Below are 24,505 nucleotides of genomic sequence, written 5' to 3'. Positions count from 1 at the left end.
ATCAGCTATGTAATTCCTAAATGAAAACTTAAGTCAGCCGTCAATCTTTTATGGAGTTTAATTACAATAGGAGGAAGTAATTAGAGATAGAGAGAGAGCAAAGGGAGAGAAGGAAATAGGGCTTAAATACCCCTTCTGTTTAGGCTGGGCCAAAAGGCCCAAGCCCTTAGATAGCTGGGGCAAAGAAAAGAGATCAGTCCCTATTACTCACGTGACCAAAATGGAGAAACAGTCTCAGAGGCCCCCACCTTCAGCTTCCTTCAGAGCAAGCTTCTCAGAGCCCACACGAACCACACCGACCAACTCCTCCACCCCTTTCCTGGAGTCTTCAGACCCCCTATCTTTTCAGAAACCATCCAAGTTCCTCCCCCCAGTTCTCCCATCTACCAATCACTGTTCATCAATTTCCCTGTGCCAATGGAGGCTCTAGCTTAACCCAGGACCACCCAGAGGTTTCTGGCTTTTGCACATGTCTGTTGAAGGTCATATTTTCAAATGATTAAATCTTTGCTCCTTTGCTACAGCCCTTTCTAAATCCTGTTAACCTGAGTAGGGTAGAGATTGGAATAATTAAATTTTGATCTAGGCTGCAGCCCTTACTCAATCCTGTTAGGACTGAGTAGGGTGGAGATTGATTCCAAGTATCTCCATTGTATCAATTCTAAAATCAATCATGACTCAAAGAAATTCCTGTTCTATGCTTAAGCATAGGTCAAAGTCCTTTCCATTGTTCAGCAAAAGGTTTCTGTTCTAAAGTAATCTTAAGAAGGGAAGAGAAGGAACCTCCCATGCCAATGGGGTTCACATTCCAATAGACTATTAGTAAGAAATTTTCCAAGTATGAAATATCCCAATGGTGAAATTTCCAACATTTATAAGTCTAAGGAATTTTGAGGTTTACAATAGACAATGGGCAAAGAGTCTAGAAAACCCAAAGGACCGAAGGTCTAGAATAGCTATGCTTCCATTTCTCTTATAAAACTGCTTAGCCTTAGATTACTTACTGGTGAGATTGGTCTGTCAAGAACCAATCTCAATGAGATGCAGCTGTGGAGTCATGGCCTCAAAGTCAAAAACATCTGGCTACAAATCACGTCTTTGCCACATAATTTTTCTGTGACCCTAGGCAAGGCACTTTGTACCTCTGCTGGTCCCAGGCAACAAGCTAGGCCTGCCAAAAAAAGTGTAAATTTGCATTGGTAAAGAATATTCCTTACCAGGGGTGACCTCTACCAATGAAATGAGAAAGGAAGAGAGGAAATGGGGAAAGGAAGGAAAGGAGGGAAACTTCCTAACAATTAGAATTACCCAAAATGGAAGGAATTACCCTGAAAGGTTCCCTCATCAGACAAATGTACACATACACAGAGTCTCCAAGCAAAGCCTAGAAAATCACTAAATATTAACAAATATTAATCTGAGAGTAAGCTTTTTCAGGTGTATATTAGAGTAAATGGACCTGGCAATCCCTTACAATTCTGACATTCTGTAAGGGCTCAGTGGTAGGGTCAGGTAATAGGTTCATTTAAGGTACTCACAACAGAAAAGCTGTAGGAATACTCTGCCAAGGGTAGTGAGAGATAAAAGCCTGTAAACTGAGGATCTTATATGGCAAGCCTCAGAGAAAAAGTATGTGGTGTTCTGGTGAAGCCAAATGCTACAACATTCTCTGATAGACTGTTTTTTTTTCTTTTTCTTTTCTTTTTTGTTTTTGTTTTTTTGGCAACAGGGAGGGGAATGGGAACTGGAGGATCTTAACTGTGAATTCACTGAAGTGTAGGAAACTCCAGTCTGTATTTGTAAAAGGAATTTATTCATTAGAAAAAGAAATGGAATTTCAAAGCTTTTAGTAACCTTAGAGATAAGCCATTTTTAATCCTCACATTAAAAAAAAAAAAGAAAATTGAAGGCCAAAGAGAGGACAATAGAACCAAGATTAAAACCCAGACCTTCTAAGAATTAGTTATTTATCTTACTACTTTGCTAAGTAATGAGTCATCCAAACATTGAAGCAAATGAACTAGTGCCATATAATCTGGGTGGCAAATGAATAAATTTTATGTTGTGAAATGACTCAGGGAAATTCAAGACATGAATTACTCAAAAGCAAACTAGATTGAAACTCAAACAAAGCAAGAGGCTAGCAAAGAGATTTGAGGGGGACCATGAAGGATTCAGAAAGAACACTCAAAGGAAGGAAAGCAAAAGTATAAAAAGGTTTCCATATACAAAAATGCCCCCAGCCTCTAATACTCCCAGAAAACTTTCATCTATGTTAGCATGAAAACCTAAAACTCTTGAGTCTGGACTAAATAGGGTTAAGGAAAGCTATGAGCAATAGGTTCCTGGAGGGAAGAAACGGGGCAAGAGAGTGATAAATGTTTCTAACAGGCAGCCTCTGTAGGGCTACCACTCACACAGAAGATAAAAATGGAAAAACACTGGTCCATGGTCAATGGGCTAGAAGCACTCAATGTTCTAATCCTCTTCCCAATAATTATAAAGGATAAGAGCTAAAAAGACAAATGTTAATGGGAATAAATGTAAAGATTTTAAACACAGTTTCAAAAAGTCAACTGTATGTGAAAAGCATAATATAAGACTTAATATCTTATATGAAAAAATTTATGGGTTTTAGATGAATTTAAGTTCAATATTAGCCAGAAGCATAAACAGCTATTCAAAAAATACAATGCATTTAATAAAAGTACTATATCTAGACCAGTGTTGGCAAAGTATCGGCATGTATGCCCAGCCAGAATGGGGAGTTGCTCCATTCCCCTTCTTCCCAATGCCTGAGGACATTTCTGCATGTCCCGTCCCTCTGTCCAGCCACCCAAAGCAAGCACTTGCTCCCTCCACCATCTGGGGGTAATGTGGGAGGCTTACAGGCAGCTTGAAGTTGCAGTTTGGCATGCCAACTTGAAAACCTTTGCCAACATTGATCCAGACTAAAGGGCATAAAAGTATCACTATACCCTGAACTGGCATAGTGTATATAGTAATATGTGTGTATAGTAATATGAATATGTACATGCACAAATTGTGTGCTGTCAATATATAAATATGAATTAAGAGGGAATCTATCCAAAGGAGAATGACCAGATTGTTAGGGAAATTCTATCATTCAAAAGCCATTGCTGAATATAACTGTGTAAGCTAGAGAAAACTCAGAGAAGTGGGATGTATAACTGGTCTTCATATTTGTAGGGCTATCATATTGATGAGGAATTAAACTTATGTTAAGTGAGTACTTTCAGAGAGTAGTAGTAACATTAGCAACAGCAATAACAAGAATAATAGTTGGCATTTATGTAGCACTTTTAGCTTTACAAAATGTCTACCATATGCTACTTTACTTGATCATCACAATAAACCTCTAAGGTAGAGACTACTTGTGTCATTCCCTTTTTACAGATGAGAAAATAGGCTTTGAAAAGGTTAAGAGACTTGCTAACGGTCTCTAGAGTGCAACTAGGACTAATGAGTAGACATTATAGAAGGAAAGAATTTGGATTCTTTATTATCAGAAGAGTGAACCCTCTCCAAGAAAAAAATATGCTTTGCCTTGTGAGATAGTAAAATCTGTCAAAGACAAGCTAGGGATCATATAAAGTTTTGTTTCTGGACTGAATAGGAGGTTTCATGAAATCTAAGGTCCCATCCAATTCTATTATCATAGATTCCATGACCAAATATTCCATTTTAATAACAAATAGAAGACCTTGTTCTGTTATAGGCAGAGGAATTTAACAACATATTCCAAGTGAACAGAGAAAGAAATTTTGAGAAAGAAAAAGGAAACAGTGATAATCAACAATTCTCTGAGTGGCCATAGTAATCCAGCTGCTGGCCAGATGCTGTGTCAGGGAACATGCACTGTATGCCAGAAATCTGTATTCAAGATGTAATTGAGTTTATTGAGATTAATCTGACCCAGTGACTAAAGTTTCATGGCTCTCACCCAAGTGGGTACAAACAACATTGCTTACTCTCACACCCAAAAGGCATAAGTGATTTGAAGGCTCAGATGATGTTATTACCCATCCTCTCACTTCTGTAAAGACAATTGAAACCTGGAGAAAAATGTCTGCCTGAGGAGGTTGTTTTAAAAAAGGAAGGTTGGCATTCAATCCTAGCTGTGGCAAAGAGAGGGTGCTTCAAGATCTCCCCCAGGAGTAGAGCAGTTATACAGCCCCCACAATCAGAAAGGGGTAGCCTGAAACATAAATGCAGTTGTCCAAAAATTTGTTCCAGGTTGTTAGAATATGCATATGCCTGCTTCACAAATTGCTATTGGCTTAATACCCAGAAACCATGATGGCCAAGTCTTGCTTTGAATCATCAGGCTTAATTTTGTTTACCTTAACTTAACAAACTTCTTGATTCCTATTACCTGGACCACAGTCCTATACAGCCCTTCAGTTTGGCCTTCTCAGTCTCCTGCTTTACTGGCTTCTTCCAGATTACTGACTTTTATAGGAATCACATTCCTACACTGTCCTTCAGTCCAGTGTTTTAATACCCTACAGCTTCCCTACTTTATTCTTAAAGTTTATAATCACCATCATATAATACTTCCTTGCCAAGCTCCAAAGCAATTCCCCTTTAAGAAACCTAAAAGAATGGGATGTTAATACAATGTAGATATGGAAAGGTTGGCCAAGGTTATCTAGTCCAATTCTCTCATTTTATAAATGAGGAAACTGAGCCCAAGGCCCATCAATTATTAAATAGCTAAGCTAATAATGTATATCACAGAATCTCAAAATTATAAGCAATCTTAGTCAAACCTTTTGCTTCCTGAGAATATTCTCCATAATATACATGACAAGTGGACTTCCAGTCTTTATCTGAAGACTTCCTTTGAGAATAGTTGCCATTTACTCTCCAGGGGGTTCATTTGACTTTTAAAAACCAATTATTAGAAGAGGTGTTGTTGTTGGTTTATGATTGGTGGTGGGTAGTGATGGAGTTTATTGTTACCTTAAGCCCAAATTTCCCTCTTTTAAACTTCCATATAGTGCTCCAAGTTCTGCCTTCTGTGACCAAGAAAAACAAAGCTAACTTACACGACAGTATATCTAATACTTTAAAGTAGCTATCTCCTCACCCCCTACCATTTCTACCTTCTCTCCTAAAGAAAAACATCTCCAATTTTTAAAATAAACTCCTTAAAATGTGATACCAAGAATTGACTACATTAATCAAGATGCAATTTGGTGTGGCAAAGAGCAGTGGGACTTTCTTCTGGAGCCCTGAAAGACACCATGTCTTTAAATTCAGCTTAAATTTATATCTGCTTTCCTGACTGTTCATTCATGTTGTTTACTCATTTTTAGTCATCAGTTCACTGAAACTGTGAGATCTTTTTTCAGATGAACTTCTATCAAGCCATATCTCCCTCATTTTGTACTTAGGTTCTCATATACATATTCCAAAAAAGGGTGAGAGGTGAGGAATTAAGCACAATGTAAACCATCCTATTCATTCTAAGTCTCAATCTAATACGTTCTCCAGTTATACTATCTTTATTTCAGAGAAAAGGTAAAGGGCTGATAAAACAGGAGGAAAATAAACTTTATACCATTCTAAATTCACTGATGATAGAATATTGTCCATTACTGCTCATTCAATTAACAGTCTCATTCTTCTTCTAGGCTTTAAAATCCAAGAAATATGTCTAGATTTTCCCTCTCCTTAAACAGAATTAAAACAACAACAAAACACTTTCATTTGATCCTACCCTTTCCTGTTATCCTTTACCTCTTTATCATTTCCCAATCAAATAACTGAAAAATGAAGTTAACAAAAACCTGACTATACTATTTGTCTCCATTTCTCTTCTCACTCCTTTCTCACCTCCTAGAAATTTTACTTCAGACTTGAACATTCAACTGAAAGGGCTCTATCCAAAGTTCAATAATATCTTAATCCAATGACTTCTTTTCTAGTCCTTACACTTTTCTGTAGTCCTCATATCTTTGTGCAATATATGCTACAGCTGACTACACCCTTCAGTTAAATATTCTCCTCTTTAGGGTAAATATAAATGCCTCTGCTTCACTTTCGAAGCCAAATGTAATTTGGCTCCAGCATGCCTTTCCCCCTTCATAGCCTCTCACACAACAATCCACATCCTATCTTTAAGCTTTTGCACAAGGCACCTCCATGTCTATCAAGTATTCTTCCTTACCTCCTTTCTTAGAATAAAGCCTTAGCTTCCTTTATATCTTTGCTCAAGGCATTTCCTGACCCTTCCAGTTATTAAATCACCCCACCTTCAATTTACTTTGATTTTACCTTTGATTTACTTAAATAGATACATGCTATTTTCCCTATAAGCTCTTTGAAGAAAGGAATTATTTTGATTCTGTTTTTGTATACCCAGAACCCACTATCAAAACCTGACATATGTTAATATAGTTCTATCTGACTTTACTTGATGCATGGACTTTGTCTATGGTGTTTTCTTGGCATAGATATTAGAATGGTTTGTGTCATTTCCTTCTCAAGTGTGTTCCCATTTCACATGTAAGGAACTGAGGGAAATAGGGGTTAAATGACTTTCCCAGGGTCATATAAGTGTTTAACATCAGATTTGAACTCAGACATTCTTGAATCCGGAGCCTATCCCCTATCCACTGTACCATTTACCTTGCTGCCTCTCTATCTGGCACAAAGTAAGTGCTTAATAATTGCTTTTTGACAGATAAGATCAAGTTCTCTGAGAACATCAATTTCTTAATAAAAGTCTGCTGATGTAGTAGAAAAACCAGCTTGACTTACAAGGGAAAGATGGTAAAGTCACCTTGAAAAAAATCCTTGGCTCTATATATATATATATATATATATATATATATGTATATATATATTTGGAACCTTAACCTTTTGTCTTAGAATTGAACTAAGTATCAGTTTTAAGGCAGAAGAGCAGTAAAGGTTAGGCATTTGTTACCCAGGGTTACATAGTTAGGAAGTATCTGAGATCAGATCTGAACCCAGGACCCTCCATCTCCAGGCCTGGCCCTCTATCTACTGAGCCACCTCACTGCCTCCTTGGCATTATCTTCAATTCTTTCTTTCCTTTCCTTGAAGGCTCATGGTAATTATTATGCAAAAAAGTTGGAAAGATGATCTTGTAGGTCATTTAATAAAAGGTGAATGTACATTAGGATACCTGCAGATTGCATATTGACTTAGAAAATCATTTATTAACATTATCTATTGTCTATTATACTTTATTTCATTATATATTTACAAATCATTTTAGTTTTATTGAGTAGTGCTCTAGAGCAATGCAGCCAAAATATTTACCAAGTGTTTGACACCTCTGGTCTTACCCAGCTCCTTCTTTCTGCCAGTAAAGAAACAATGCCCTGCAAGAGTGAAATTGGATAATTTGAAAGAATTTGCATCAAAGACTTCTGAATTGAAATTCAATATTCTTTTCCCATTTTTCTATCTGCCTCTAGCAAAGGATTATAGAAATATTGACTCCTGCTATGTATTGAGGTCTTTAAACAAAATAAGCCAAGTCAATTATATACTTCTTGTTCCTTTTATCAGATAGTTTTCTGCATCTTCCTACACTGGCAACTGATTAATTTTACTAGATATTGTCATTATGCCTACTTCATCTTCTCTTCTAACTTATTGTGTATAATTAAAAATCTGTTACCCTAAAAAAAGAACTACATTTCCCAAGAGCCCATTGACTTCCTGTCATTAGATACTTCCTGTAGACAGAGGATATTAGTGAGTGGGTGGTCCTCTTGCAGCTCTTTGGCTTGATGACAGCAAGTTTGTTGGTGGTAAGGTGGGTGAGTGAACTGGCTGATCAGCCATGGACATGTGGTTTTTATTTTGTATCCCTTTTATTCCTTAATTTCTAATAATCATTAATAAATCTCCTAAAATATAGTATTTTTATTATTGAGATTAAATTTTAATTCTTACAATTGCTTTTAAACTATTGGGAAAAATAGGTTAAAATAGTGTCCAATGACAAGGATTAACAGGGGGCAGATAAGAACCTGATAGGCATTCCTTTGGATTCCATGATGTCCAAATTGGAAGCATAAAAACTTCTGTTTTTTAACTTACTTTTCAGTTCCTGGTGAATATGCCCAAACTAGTTAAAGAAGCTAGATATGTAACCTTGAGATGCCAGTTTGCTGTTCTGAGGATATATTAAGTGTGAGGCTGCCTGGGAATTAGAAAGTACAAGATGAGTCCTTGCAGTACATTCCATTGTAATAAATCTGTTATGGAAATATTCCTTTATAGAAGTAGCTTCTTGCTATATTATTTTCTCTTTGATGCAGAGAAGCATGCATCCTTGGGTTAACAATATGTAATCTATATAACAGATGACCTTTTTCTCTGGAGTATATCCTGGAAAATGTAGGCTATTCTCCAGCATTTTCTGAACCAAATGAAGAAATAGAAACATATGGGTGATTTAAAATGTAATGAAATATAGAACTGGCAAGCAGCTGTAGTATATAAAAGTCTATACAATAAAAATAGACTAAAGCCTGATTGAATAACTAAATCTGTAATTAATTAAAATAGTTTTTAAAAAAATATGCTTGGTAGAACCATTATTCTACAAAACACTCTAAAGTCTTCCTTAAGATGTTGGTCTGATTATAAGGGGAGGAGGGAATTGTCCTAGGGGGGAAGGGCAATTTATTTTAATTAAAGCCATAATAAATCTGCAAAAGAAATTATTTTACGTAGGCTAAGGAATGAAAATTCTGAAAGTGCAGATGGATGTCTTGACCACTGGAACAAATGGTGCTTCATCTACTCCTTCTGCAAATCAAGGGAAGTCTTCACATGCCTGGAGTAAGCACCCTCCTAATTTACTGACAATTTGAGGCTTGTCAGGACAATACAGCATAATTGCAAGAGAGCTAGACTGGGAGTCAGTACCCAATTCTGAACCCTGACTCTGACACTTGCTATATGTGTGACTCTTAGAGAGGCTCCTTATCTGTGTCTCAATTTTCTCATCTGTGAAATGAGGATAAATACCTTAAGGACCTACCATTTCATCAAAAGAGATCAGAACTCCTTTATCCATAGAGTCAAGATGGTGAGTAGCAGAGGCATAACAACCTCCTCCTCTCTGCCTAAACTTCTCAAAACAGATCTAGAAAATGCCCCAGACAAATTCCTGATGGAGACAACCAAGAATAATTCACACAGAGATACTTTTTCCAATCCAGGTTGGCATAAAGAGGCAGACAAAGAACTCTATGAACCCCAGGGAAGTAGTGTGGCCAGGACCTTGCCAAAGGGAGCACTCTAGGTAAGATTCGTACTGGGCTATGGGGGCCTTATGCAAGATGCCAGAATAGGTGCCAAGTGGCAGCTTTGTCACTCACAAGGGCTAATAGGGGAGAGAAGAAATGAGAGCCTGATGGGCTTTTTTTTAGATTTCATGATGTCTAAATTGAAAGCATAAAAGCTTCTGTTTTTTAGCTTATTTTCTACTTCTCAGTTAATTATACCTGAACTAATTGTAGTGACTAGGTATGTAACCTTGAGATACCAGTCAGCCAAGCTAAGGAAAGAATTGGAATGGGAATTAAAGGCTTGGCACAAGAGTTAAAAAGCCTTGCCCAAATAACAAATTCCCTGAAAATTAGAATAGACAATGACTCCAGGAGACAACAAGAAATGTTAAAACAAAATAGAAAAAAATTGGTATTTTGCAGTAAGAACTGAACTGAAAACAAATTAAAGAGAAAAAATATTTTTAAATCATTGGACCCAGGGAAAGCTAGGTAGTCCAGAGTATAGATAACCAGGCCTAGAAATGGGAAGTGTTGGCTTCAGATATTCCCTAGCTGTGTGACCCTGGGCAAATCACTTAACCCTAATGGCCTAGTCCTTACAATTCTTCTGTCTTGGAACCAATACTTAGCATTGATTGTAAGACAGAAGGTAATGGATTAAAAAAAAACAATAATCACTGGACTGGGAAAACCATAAGAAAAGGGGACAGCTGGGTGGATGGCTCAGTGGATTGAGAGCCACACCAGAGGTCTTGGGTTTAAATCTGACCTCATATACTCCCCAGATGTAAGTGATCCTGGGCAAGACACTTAATCCCCATTGGTTAGCCCTTACCACTTGTTTTCTTGGAACCAATTCACATTATTGATTCCAAGATGGAAGGGAAGGAAGGGAAGGAAGGGAAGGAAGGGAAGGAAGGGAAGGAAGGAAGGAAGGAAGGAAGGAAGGAAGGAAGGAAGGAAGGAAGGAAGGAAGGAAGGGAGGAGAAAACCATGACAATGGAAAGAAAAGAATCTAGTCATAATATTTCAAGAAATCTTTAAACTCCCCAGATCTCTTAGAAATAAAGGGGAAAATGGAGATAGAAGAAATTCAATAGTTACCTCCTGAAACGCCAAAAAGAATATGCCCATGAATATTCTAGCCAAAACAGAGTTTGCAGGACAAAGAAGAAAATTCTAAAATAGTCCAGAAAGAAATAATTCAAATAAAGAGGCACCATAGCCAGGATTACCTACGATTTAGAAGCTACCATAATAAAAGAAAGTCAATTTTGAAGTATCATATTCCAGAAAGCAATGGAAATAGAATTACAGCCAAGAATAACTTATCCAGAAAAATGGAGAATACTGTGTATTGGCTCCAAGGCAGAAGAGTGGTAAGAGCTAGGCAATAGGAGTCAAGTGACTTGCCCAGGGTCACACAGCTGGGAAGTATCTGAGGCCAGATTTGAACCTAGGACCTCCTATCTCTAGGCCTGGCTCTCAACTTACTGAGATACCTAGCTGCCCCCCGTAAATTGAATTTTTAAGCAAATAGAGAACTTCCAAACATTTCTGATGAAAATATCAAAGCTCATGAAAACTTAGAAATTCAAACAGAGGAGTTTGAAATAGGAGAATAGTTTGAAACAGGGAAATAGGGGGAAAATATCATGAACAAACAATTAAGAATAAGGATAAACTCAATTCAAATATGGTGAGATGATACGTGTGCCCCCTCTAAATTCTATTATAATTATCAGGAATCAAACAGGAAATCTAATTGGACATATGGCCTGAATGATTCTGTTACATCTTGATGATCTTAAAAGAATGGGGAACTAAAAGGAAGGAGAAAAAACTTTAGGAAGGGAAAGAAAGAAAGAAATTTTAAGGGAAATTATTTTATGTAATAAAGGATACATAAGCAGAAGTGTTTATGAAAGGGGAGGGGGGCAGCTGATAAATGAACACTCCTTTTAATGGAACTCAAAGGAATACACCCTCATATACACACAGAGTTGGAAAGAGAAATACGCCATTCAACAAGGAAATAGGAGAGAAATAGGAGGGAAAGGGTTTAAGGGAAAAAGGGACACTAGATGGAAGGTAAATTAAGGGAGGGCTTAGACCTAAACAAATATTCTCTCCAAGAACATACAAAAAATGCTATCATTTTTAAATAGTTTCTTTCCCTGGGAAGTACTCTGGCTTTTTTTTTTTCCATGTGTAGAACTCCAATGTCATCATATGGAAGGATCTAGACTTCCAATCCCACTGAATAGTTGAAGGCCATGGAAGAAGTATTTATTTCTCCCAAATAAGTAAAACTACTTACCCAGCACTCTACCATTGCTTCACAGAAAGTGGGGAAGGGATTGGGAATGACTATAACCAAAATCTATTTAAACCAAATGTTTATAACATAAAATTCACATTCCTTTGGCTGATTTTCAGGCATGTAAATTTATACTGGTGTCAGTGTGTCCTAGCCAATTGGGTCACCCTAATCTGGAAGAGGAGTCAGTAGCTGATTCTGGGAAAAAAATATATATATATATGTTATAGCAAGAAATAAGGATAAACTGATTGCAAAACTGGACCTGTATTGTCTGTACCCAGCTGCTCTTTCAAACTCTAAATCTTCAGGGAGCCAACAGAGTGAAATAAGAAGAAAATTTTTAAAAAGAAGAAAAGAAAGAAAAGGATATACTCTTCCTGAAAGATTTGAGATGTTATTGTTCATCTGGGGTTGGAATGGTAGAATTTGATTTCCACAGAGCTTAATGAAATCTGTAGTCTGTTTGGGTTAATGAACTCCAGCTTTTCTCTAGCCAAGAATGATTCCTCCTTGAAAATCCCAATAGTAATGTGTACGTGGAATTCATATATTACTTTGTATTATAAATATTGGTATATCTGTATTATCTCCTCTACTAGACTATAGGCAGAAGGACACTGAGGCTTGAGAACCAGACATGGAGAAAGCTTCAGAGTTTACAACTGCAAATCTCTGCACCTCAGATAACTGAGTCTCCTACCTACAAAGTTGGAGAAGACCATTATCTTCCCTTCTAGAATCTTGATGGACAAAAAACTAAGTCTGACTCATGCATATACCCCTTACAGGACCTAGCACAGAATTTTTCTGAACTAAGTACAGAAAACTGTATAATTATAATTGTACTAGGTATTTAATAAAGTGTTTAAATTAAAAAACACATGAGACTATGAAAATTTACAACTCCTTTTTTTCCAGTGTCTACCAACAGGTTTCTGAGCAAGTGTGGGTTAGCCTGACAGGCTTTCAATACCAGCCTGGCTTTTAAATCTTTACACTCAACATAACTTTGACTCTCTTGCATGTGGCACCTACTTCACACCTAGAATCTATGGCACATAATCATTGCTTACCCAATGACAATAGGATTACTACAGATGCTTGCTTGAAGCTTGGAACTTGACTGTGATCCATTGTAGCACTTGCCAGAAATCAGCTTAAAATATATATGTTGTTGGGAACAACTAAGTGGCTTAGTAGATTGAGAGCCAGACCTAGAAAAAGGAGGTCCTGGGTTCAAATGTGGCCTCAGATACTTCCTAGCTATGGGACACCGGGCAAATCACATAATGCCCCCTCCCCATTGCCTAGTAGCCCTTACCACTCTTCTGCCTTGGAACCAATACACAATATTATTCTAAGATGGAAGATGAGTTTAAATTTCAAAATAGATATAAATATGTAGTTATAAAAGAACCAATACATAATATTAATTCTAAAATGAAAGATAAGGGTTTAAATTAAACATATACCTTTATTTATGTATTCATATGTGATCTTTAGAAAGTTTTATAAATATTTTCACTAACTGTTTTCTGAGTTCTACAAATCCACCTGTTTTATGATGAGCAAAATACAAGGTCTAAATCCTCAGCTTTTCTTAGAAATTCCTATACCAAATTATATAGTTCAACAAGATACCACTTATCTTTGATTTTAACAGAGCATATTCATTTTCATAAAAATGTTATTGAAGTTATCAATACAAGTTATTATCTTCTATACGACAATCTGTATCACTTAATTGGTCAGTATTTTCAAATTTTACAAAAGGCTGCATATTGTCTTAGAAAACCACAAGTTAACATTATCTATGTTGTATTGTAATTTTTGATAAGCATTTCCCTATTGCATTTTACTCTAGTTGGAGCTATATTCAGGAGCTTTTCAAGCTCCATCTGAGATTAACATCTCTTCCCTAAACTACTGTCAAAAACAGTGAAGTTTATAAAGGTAATTGTCTACATGAGTAAATGTCTACTCTTTATCCAGCAGTTCCCTATATCAATGCTGTTGCCGGCCTAGTCCCTAATTTTAATAATATTTTTATATGTCCCAGCACACCAAAAAGTGGAAATTAGTGGCATAGCATCCAATAACAGTTGTATGTGGCCTCTAAAAAGTTACAATTTGTTGACTCAATACTAATTCCTAATTAGCCTGTGTTTTAGGTGTTAAGAATGACAAATCAGAAAGGAATGCAGTGAAATTCAGTCATATCATGGAGGCAGATACTTCAGTGTAAATTTCCACAAGAAGAAATACACAAGCTACCACAGGAATTTGTGTTTGAACAACCAGATTAAATACACGTAGAGATATTATATGAAGTGTCGTAACATTCTCTAACTTCTTTTAAATATTATTCATTATTTAACTGATATGACAGCACAGGCCATGTCACCCACTAAATCTGTTTTTGAGGAAGCATTGGGGAGCCAAACTACCCTAGCCCTGCCTTCTTACTTGGGTTGGACACTTTTAACTATCTCTGACCTCCATAAATACTAGGAAGCTGGGAAAAATCTCAATTACTTCATCTCTCAAGGGTGATTTTAACCCATCAGCTAAGAATTAGTTGAGAATTCAGATGTTTTTATTATGTAAACACTGAGCTCTGAGGAAAGAAAGAAAATGCAAAAAATCCTACTCTTGGAGAAAAATGGCAAAGTAACTTCAGCCATAAATTATAAGGCTTACCTGAGTGAACCCTAGGGGAAAATATTTACAAGGATAAATTTTCTATTATTAAATTACTTGCATTACCCAAAATTTGAGGCATTTCTGCTCAATGTTGTGTTCTTTTACTTCATATTTTCTTTTGCTTTGTTTTTAGGATTTTCCATGTATATATCCCTTCAGTGATGCCAGAAGATTATTGTGAATTCCTTGAGTACAGAGAACATTTCTTCCATATCTCTGCATCCTCAGGGTCTAGCATAGTGTGAATAATTGAACATCATAGGGAAATAATCAATAAACATGTACTGATCTCCAACTCCCCTTTATCCCCTCTGCTCCCTACTTCACTTCTCTAAACGTTGTGTGTTTCTAGAACGAGTAAATAGCTGACTTTGGGCTCAGCACTGTATTCACTGGGACACCCCAGTTTACGTTTTCTCTCCCACATTACTCTGAACTCTTTGAAGGTAGAAGCTGTCTTCTCCCTGCCTTTGTATCTTTAGTACTTCTCACAGTGCCCAGCACAGAGTAAGGTACTTAATGTTTATTGACTGACACAACAAACTGTCCATAACAATAAATCTGTCAGTATCCAATGATATAAACTCTTGTCAGTCCCACCCAGACAGTTTGGTCTGCATATACACAAAGATGGTCAGTTTTCCAAAAGAATTCTATCTGACCTCATTGGTGGGACAGCTGTTGGTTCGGTGATTATAGTTCAAGTTTCCTTGGGTTGGTACATAAGCACAACCAGTAATTTTCCTCCAAGACTGCTTGAAAACATCCTAACCTCTTCCCCAAACTTATCCTCTGCTTTCTCCCACAAACTCCACTGTCTTTCATAAGGGCCTCCTATTTCTAATTTAAAACATCCTCCAAACTGTTCTTCAAACATTTTCATAGGTTTGGGGCTTATTTAAAATATGGCTAGATTAAATACATCTAAAACTTTACACTTAGAGTCTAATAGAAGAAAAGAATGACATCATCAGCTGAATGCTCTCCATATTCCATAAAGTTACAGGAAGATTTTTTTAGACTCCTTTCACCTCAATGAATTCTTTGATGTCAAATTAAACATCTCATATCCACCCAATCGCTAGTGAACATAGTGAAACCAACTTAACTGTAAACAGAAGTTTGATTAACATCTATTAGAAAAACAACTTTATCCATGGTACCACATTATTAGGAATTTCAAGATTTTATGGGAAGGTGGAGTTGGGAAGAGAAGAGAGGACCATTTATAATCACTGCAACTTTATTTGCAGAATGAGAAAGTCTTTTCTCATATTTGGAGAACATAAAGACATAAATCAATCTTAATACTAACTATTGTATATCAAATAGAAAAATAGCCAGAATACAGTAAGGAGAGAGAACAAGACTTTCAATCATAGTCAGAAAAATCTGGCTTCAAATCCTTCCTCTGACATCCGGAATCTATGACCATAAGTCAAAGAGCAATAATATAGTCATTTTTCAGCCTGCCAATCCAAGTGATAACATATTTTATACTTATTTTTGAGGCTTGATTGTATCTGCTGCCAAATTCCTGCAACTGGCTAACTTCCAATGTTAGCTACATATTTTTAGATTCCCAACTCAGATGCTTTGCTGGGCCCAAACCAATAGTTTATTTAGTGAAGAAGCAAATATTATTATATCAGTGGATATATTTACAGAGAATCTTTGGGTTTATAAGGGTTTTTGCTGGTTATGCCCTAAAAGATAAGCAATAAAAATATTATGTCTTTTTTTCAGATAAGGAAACAAAGGTTACCTGGGGTTATAACTCTACTGCACATGAGAGCTAGGATTATAACCCATACTCTCTAAATACAAGTCTCTTTCTTGTCAAACTTAAAAAACGATATCCTAACATTCCCTAATGAGAACTAACCAACACACACACACACACATATATATATATATATATATAAACAAATATTTTCTTAGGCATTTTACATATATGTGTACACCCTTTTCCATGTTATCCTGCCCTCTTTAAAATGAATTACAGTAAATGTATTTTAAAATAAGCTTTCTCCCTCTTCGCAATCCACCCTCTAGAAATGTCATTGCTCTGCACAGAGAACTGCTACTGTCTATGTAACACAAGCTGCCCTCTGCAAAATCTTGATGGCATTTCATTAGAGTTTGGCAAGTGAGAGCACAAAAGCCTTTAACAACTTCCACCTTGTGCAGTAGGTATGACTGACATTCATATCTGTCAAAGTAAGTTACCTACAAAAGATCAGCATAACAAATGCTGGGGGGTGGTGGTGGAGAGAAATCTGGCAAGAAGCTGTCAATAAAGATAGCACCAAGTCAAAGAACACCCCCAATCTCCTTTTAATACTCTACTCCCCAATGGGTCCAATTTGCTTTCTGTGAGGTTTACAAAGCTGATTTTAAAAGCTCTTTTTTATTCATATTAAATAATTAACACATTCAACAAATGCAATATTACTATCAAAGACCTATTTGCAAAAAGGGTCTCTCCTTTTTAACATAATACCTAATGTTACTAGAATTATCACTAGATTATCTCTAGAAGAATTATCATTAGAAACTTTATTTGGTAAAATAACCAGGACATCTATAAATCTATTAATCATGATTATTACCTAATCAGAAAAGATTCAAGCAAATGAATTAAATTCTAAGGAAGGATATATAGTGTTTAATTGTAATAGTTCCTTTAACCGTCTTCAAATTTTAATATCATATAACAATCATTAACACATGATTATATAACATGTAACAATTCATATAACAATCAGAAGACCGGCTTTTCCCAACATACCAAAACATTTAGCTTTATTGGCAGGGAGAGAGGAATAGGTATTAATTGTCTGAATTTCAGTGCATTCCTTTCTAACTAGTCATTCATAACACCTAAGTCACAGGCTAGTTAGAAACAAATGAGTGTTTGAGTCAACAAAATTTAACTCCTATAAAAGAAATCAGATTTTCTTATGAAATGTTTTCCTGCTTCTTGGTTCTCTGCCTTCAGGTTCACACACACACACACACACACACACACAAATAGTCCTGTGATCTGATCGATCATTTGATTGAGGAATCCCTACAAGTCAGTTCATTTTCTGCAATTTAAGTCTTAAGAGAATTGCCACTCTTGAGCATTGAGAATCTAAGCCAGTATGTGTCCAGGAGATACTTGAAACCAAATGTTCATTTCTGAAAGTACCTTAAATCCTTCCTGGAAGACTAGCCTTGGTAACCCAACTCAAATATATCTCTCTTCTTTCTCTAACGTCCTAATGCATTCATTCATGCTGCTTGTTGTTTTATTTATGTTTATTTATCTACTAAGGACAATTCTAACTCTTCATCAAGTTATGGAGGAAACATTTCCCTAAAGCTGTTAGGAAAGTACAAGTTTGGAATATATGTATACATAAATGAATGTGTGTATGTATACCTTTTTATATATATATATATACAGAGCTTCATATAGTTATAAGTGTATGTGCTATTACGGATATATGATTGTGGCTACATGCATGTATACATAATACTTATACTTTGTTTTGGAATAGGGTGTTTATTTCCTCTGACTCTAGACTTTGTTACTTAACCTCATTTGCCAGGTTTGCCCAAAACTTCCCTCAGCCCCTATACCTTTGTGATCTTCTCACCCCGGAACATCCCTTCGTATTCCATTTCCCTTCTCCCATTAATGAATTCCTCCCAGAAACATCATTTTGGGGAAGGACCTAAGCCATCCATTCTTCATTTCTCTCCTAGTTCTACATGTGATTTCCTGGTCTTTATCACCTTGCCCCACCAGAGTGCCAAAGGAGTCCGTCCATTAGACAAAAAATGTTTAATATCCCCTTGTCTAAAGGCACAGAGTTTTTACCAAAGATAAAGACTTTTCTGTTTTGTTTTGATTTTAGTAGAAAACTAGTTTTCTGAATGTAAGTTCCTTGAGAGCAAGGTTGGTCTTTCTTTGTTTGTGTACACACACACACACACACAAAACAATGCCTGACACATGGTAAATAAATTGTTTACTGGCTTCATCAAAGACTGCACTAACCATTTCCTCAATGGCTATCATCTAGCCCTGGAAGGACACAGGGAGAAAGAGGAACATAAGTCAATCTATTTTTACAGGTGAGGAAACAAACACCAAGAGGAGTGAGGTGATTTGTCCAAGGTCACTGTTAAGGGCCAGGAAGTCTTCTATTCCATTAGTCAATATCAGGTTGATATCAGAAATGAGGCACCATTAACCAAAGGAGGCTTAAATAGTCATAACAAAGAAAGAATAAAAAAAAAAACACTGTTCCCTCTCCCTGTTTCCATTTCTTACATGGAAACTCATCTGGTCAGCAGGGCAAGACCTCAAGTCCAAGTGAGTGGGACATTTAATGCTCTTAGGTGACCAGGAACCCATATCAATGTGATAAGAGTCTCCCAGGGAGGGACAGTTTTATTATATGTCTTAGGGGGAAAAAAAGAACCAAACCTATCCAAATTCATGGGGATGGGGGGGGGGGGGGAGGGGAGAGTGTAACCTGGTAAATAAAGAGTAATCTTATCAGTCACATAGATTAGACTACAGGCCATATACCACTATTGTTCCATTGTATTATTTTGTCCTAATGTTTTGATTGCAGGGAAAAAATACAAGAATGATTAAGATTTGGTCCCTGTCTTAATGAAGCTCACAGTTTAACTGGAGGGAAATATAATTAAACATGTCATTTTCTTTCTAAATTAAAACAAAAATGAAATTTCCTTATGCCTAGTAAAGACTCTGATTGTACACCTCTCACAAACAACTCCTTTGGCTTTCTGGTGGAGCCTTTGAATCCCTACTCAAAATAATGATTTTAAATGCATAAAGCAAACTACATCAGATTACAAATGAAATAAATTTTATTTTAAAAGAATTTTCTAAGTTTTTAAATGTAAGTTTATTATTCCAGGTTATGAATCCCTGATGTACAAGGGACAGATTGCTTCTGATGTTTCTCTCTATTTTGTGAATCTAACACATAGTAAGTTGCTTAATTAATGTATGATGATGGTTACTCCCTGTGATCCTACAGTTGAATTATCTTAGTTTGGAAGAATTTAGCAATCATTTTACATACAACAGAAACCAAAGAAGAATGAAGAAACCTGAAATTTGTGCTTTGCTCTGTAACTTGGAAAAACATTCTAAGATTGAGAGCTTCCACCATTTTCTTCTACCCTTCATCCTTATAAAGAACTTCCAGATTTTTCCCTTCAGGTTTCTTGTTCCTATATAAGCGATCTATAAACAAAGTATCCCTTTAAAAGTGAAACTGTTAGCAATGTTTTTTCAGGAGACAGCATTACTCTCCTGAAAACTTTTTCATTCTTCTTTATTAAATATATATTAAATATACAATTACATGTATAGATGAGTGTGTATATACATACATATCTATCTGTGCACACACACAAATGCAAAGTAATTCAGGAAAAAGGCTATATGTGCCTTACCTTAAATTGCATTTATAAATTGAGGAAAAGCCATCAAACCATTCCTCACCTAGAATTATTCTAGTAATCTGTTGAAAAAACACTAACTGAAAAACCTTATTTTATCGTAATAACAATGACAGCTAACATTCATTTAAAGCTTTAACCTATGAAAATCATTTTACATACCTGATATCATTTAAACTTCATAACAGTCATCATGGCTTATATTCTATAGTCACCACTACCATTTTACTGATAAGGAAATGGCGAGTCACAGTGACTAAATGATTTGTTCATGACCCTCTCATACTTTGCCCCTCCAAAAAAGGCAGGTAAAGATGATATAGATTGTATATATATATTATCATATAATGCATATCTCCCTGTTTTTCATGTTGTGAAACAAGAGACATATTGCTTACACTGGAGAAAATTCCTGGAGGAAATAAAAGAATGGTATTTATCAATTTGCATTCAGATTCCATCTGTTCCTTTTATGGTCTTAGATATCCTTTTTCATCAAGAGTCCTTTGGAGTTGTCCTTCTTCCTTGCCTTGCTGACAATAGTTGTCATTCACAGCTGATCATCAAATATTATTGTTCTAACTAGATCTGGTTCTGCTCACCTCACTTTGCATCATTACATAGAAGTCTTTCCAGGTGTGGTTTTTTCCTGTGATATTCTTGTTTGTCATTTCTTATGGGACAATAGTATTCCATTATAATCATATGCTACAGCTTTTTCAATCATTCCTCAACTTGTACTAAAAAGGGCAAAAGGAAATGTCTAAAACATTAAGTCTACAAAAGGGATGGATGCATGTTATACAAGTACAAATAGATCATTTGAATGACAAAAAGCATTAATTCAATAAGTGTCCTTCCACCATACAATGTAATGTGGATACATCAGTAGCATCATTACAAAACACAAAGGATGGTAATGCTGGATATCATGAATAAAGGCAGAATAAGAACTAATACTGGTTAAGATGGAAAAACAATTAACATGTTCATTAAGTAGAGTGCTGTTTACAGTTTTCTGGCTAAGGATGGGTAACTCTTAGCTTAAGCAAGACTGGGCTTTGATCACTGTCCTTATCAGCCCAGATTATACTGACTGAAGTTCTTTCCCTACAATAAATTCAGGATTATGAGATTTAAATAAATGTGTGAAATTCAGGAACATTTTTACTAAAAGTTATTTCTGACTCCTAAAGAACCAGAAGAACTCAGTTGACACTAATTATAAGGGTGATAATAAAGACCTTAACTAACACTAAGTGGTCTTCCTTGCTGTGGAGACCAGCGGCCCAATTAACCCAATTTCATTAGACATAAACACTTTGGGACTTTTTTTTTACTCAGAGGTGTTTTACAAACTTTTAATCATGAGAAGAATAGTAGGTACACATGAGTAAACAGCAAATTTGCATCAAATTCCCCTTTCAGAAGAGGAAACAGAGATACTATGTTTAGATGCTGAAAGTCATCAGAAGCACTGGAAAAGCCCAAAATGAAAAACAGGCCTTCTAATTGCCCAGAGCCAGAATGCTACTGTCTAGATCACTATTCAACTTTTCCCAAAAAAACAGCAAAAGACATTGAAGTTTAAGACTAACAGCTCGAGTTCTTTTTCTAAACTCCAGTTTTCTTCCAGTGATCTCTTTTTCTTCCATTAACTGATCCCCCCCCCCAAGTTTAATTTGGCACCATTTGTTCTATGGTTTTCCCCTTTTGTTCTTCATTCTCATATCCCCACTAAAATTATCAAGATATCCAGAGACAGGGGTTCTAAGAAGGGACTAATGGAGGAGTTTAATTTCAGAAAGGAACTACTGTACCAATTACAATTCATTAAAGACTGTATCTATACCCGTGTTTCTGGCTGACAGAATAGATTGGTGTGTTGTATTGCCCTCCATCAAGAAAAAAGTCTGAGGAGAAAGTTTGGTGACGTGGACATAGCCTGGGCCAGCAAAGTAGGACTAGGAGTTCCTCCCATTTGTCTGCATGCCAAATCCATTCAGCCCATTCAGTGGGTGGGCACTAAAACATGAAATTTTCTCCAAATCTCCTTGCATCTCATTGGTACCCCTCAAATCTTAATTGCCAGTTTTCATTAGTGGGTTTGGGCAAACCTTCCCTTTCTTCCCTCTCAAAGAACTTAAGTTCAATGGTCTTTAAGATGTCTGTAGCTTTAAATGCCTATGGTCCTACGGCTCTTAGTATACCACATCATATATCAAAGTTGGTTTGACAGAAATGTCTGAAACTCCTTTCCATATCTGCTCTAATCATTCTAAATATCAAAAGATATATCCTTCAAGGCAAAGTCAAGATGGTTGTCAGTGAATATACATGGTGACAGGCGATGTTTTAAATGCTTTGTTTGAAGAAAGCAAATGTCCTTTCCTTCTCTCTTTAAGAAAAATCTGGAGAGCAAGAAAGATGGAAGCAGAAAATGACCTACTAAAAGACTACCTAGAAAAACTATGCAAAATGGCGCCAGAAATTCATTCTTTATATAACACATTTATTTTAAAAATTCTGGAATAAAACATTACCATTGGTTATTTACAGTATTCATAATAACCAATATTTACCTAGTATTTTAAAATTTATAAAGCACCTTACAAACATTATTTTATTTGATCCTCAAAGATAATCCTATAAAGTGATTCATTTGTCATCAAAGACATTCTATTAGTGAATAAATTTAGGTGAAGAAAAATTTGGTCATCTCAAGGGCCACGCAATGAGTGTAAGTCTGACAGAAGACTAGAACCCATCTTAATTCCTTCAAATCCAGAACTCTGACCCCAAAAGCATGACTAAACTTGTTTAGATTGTTTTCCATAAAGAAAATACTATAGAAAAGAATTGGATGCAGCAGAAAAAATATAAAATCTCTCATAAAAATCACAGAACTTTCTGTAAATATAATATAAAACTACTCAAACCATCAGTCAGGAGCTTAATGCATTGAAAGAAGCAGGTAGAGGACTCTATAATGGAGTTTATATAAAACAATACACCAATAGAATGGGGGGGGCAGAATGGATAGCATATGCTTTAAAAAATTATTTTTCTTATCTTTCCCATGAAAAATAGAACAATTTATTCAGAAATAACATCTAACTCAACCCCTTTAATGTACAGACAAGAGATGGTTAAAGTAAGTTTGAGAGTGGCTTGAGAGGTCCAAAAAGGAAAGAGAGGAAATTATACCCATTGGGGACCTATTCTATATTTAAGACCTAGGATTAATCCCAGTGTGAGTCAAGAAAGAAGTACAATTTCTATATCTATGTAACTTAGCTTTCATCTAATAATGCACACTAAAATGTCCCAGGAGGTTCTTGTACCCATTGTATCAGTTTGCATTTTTTGTTATACTTCATTAGTACTAATATAATAAAGGAGTTCAAATGAAACATTCACTTTAATCATTGGCTACTGTTACAAATTGTGATTTATAGGTTTGTTTGTTTTTTTCTTGAATGGTGAACCATCATTTAATTCTCTCAATAAACTACTACCAAGTAGGAGGCCTTTATTTAGTGTTCGAAATACCTTTATTATTTTTGGAAAGCCTTCATCTCTGAAATTCCCTTGCTCTGAGTTTCTAACATAATGCAAATTAATTAGCTATCACAGTGGTATTAAAAAACTTGGATGTCTCTATGAAGTATGTTAAATATTTGGCTGCCAATCTGGAATTAGGAAGACCTGAATTGAAATCTGATGTCCTATGACTATTCACAAGTTATTTACCTCCTTTTTACCTTAGTTTCATCATCTGTAAAATGGGGATAACACTAGCACCTACCTCCCAAGGATGTTTTGAGGACTAAAGGAGAAAAACAATTGTGAAGGGTGTACAATAGTACCTAGCACCTAGAAATCACAATAATTATTATGTAGGGGGTAACTAGGGGTAGGGGAAAAGGAGAGTAGAGGACAAGATTAGGGAAAAATAGATTAATTCTGACCTTACCCATAAACCTATGAACAACAAATAGATGCATTACCAAAAACCCCAGGTTTTTAAATATATAAATATATCTATATTATATATGTATAAAATATGCACACATATGCTATAGAATGATAGGACATATTCAGAATCAACATCTAACCCAAATTTATTTACATATACTTATGTGTACATACACACAAGGTAAAGAGACAATAAAAATGTGATAAAATACATGCAATAAGTTTACTGGATACAGTTTAAATGTTATAAATTTGAGATTTTGTAAAGTAGTTCATTCTCAAACTAGTTTTGATATACTGTATCTGAATAGCTGAAGGTAAATCTTTCTGGTTTAACACTGATATACTCTCACATGAAAAGTTTAGGTATTACAGGAGCCACGAGAGGCTAAGGAACCTAATTAGAAACTGCCACATACAACTGCCAAGTGGGAAAAGAGGGAGGGGGGTTTCTGAACCCAAAGAGCTCTCAGAGGAAAGCTAGACTCCCTCAGGGCTAACAAAGATGGTACTGTGGATCAGGAATGCAGAAAGTTGAATAGTTTAGTTCATTCATTTTTTCAACATCCTTTGCAAATGAACAAAAAGTGATTGCAACCTGAATTAGTGCAAATACTACCTAGCACCTACTAAAGCCAGCCCTGAAATTGCAATTTCCTTCCTCCTGTTTAAAGATGACTTCAGCAGACAAGGGCCC

At 35.9% G+C, this 24,505-nt stretch overlaps 1 protein-coding gene across 2 annotated transcripts in view; it reads right to left on the bottom strand.

Annotated features, from left to right (window-relative positions):
* The window catches only part of PLOD2 (procollagen-lysine,2-oxoglutarate 5-dioxygenase 2), a 106,309-nt gene that overhangs the window by 80,489 nt on the left and 1,315 nt on the right, over positions 1-24,505 (bottom strand). The gene's annotated exons all lie outside the window — the stretch shown is intronic.

Source organism: Monodelphis domestica, chromosome 8 (assembly GCF_027887165.1).
Source record: "Monodelphis domestica isolate mMonDom1 chromosome 8, mMonDom1.pri, whole genome shotgun sequence".
Classification (NCBI taxonomy): domain Eukaryota; kingdom Metazoa; phylum Chordata; class Mammalia; order Didelphimorphia; family Didelphidae; genus Monodelphis; species Monodelphis domestica.
The sequence above is the reverse complement of the archived record's forward strand: the minus strand, read 5'-3'. Positions and strand labels throughout refer to the sequence as shown.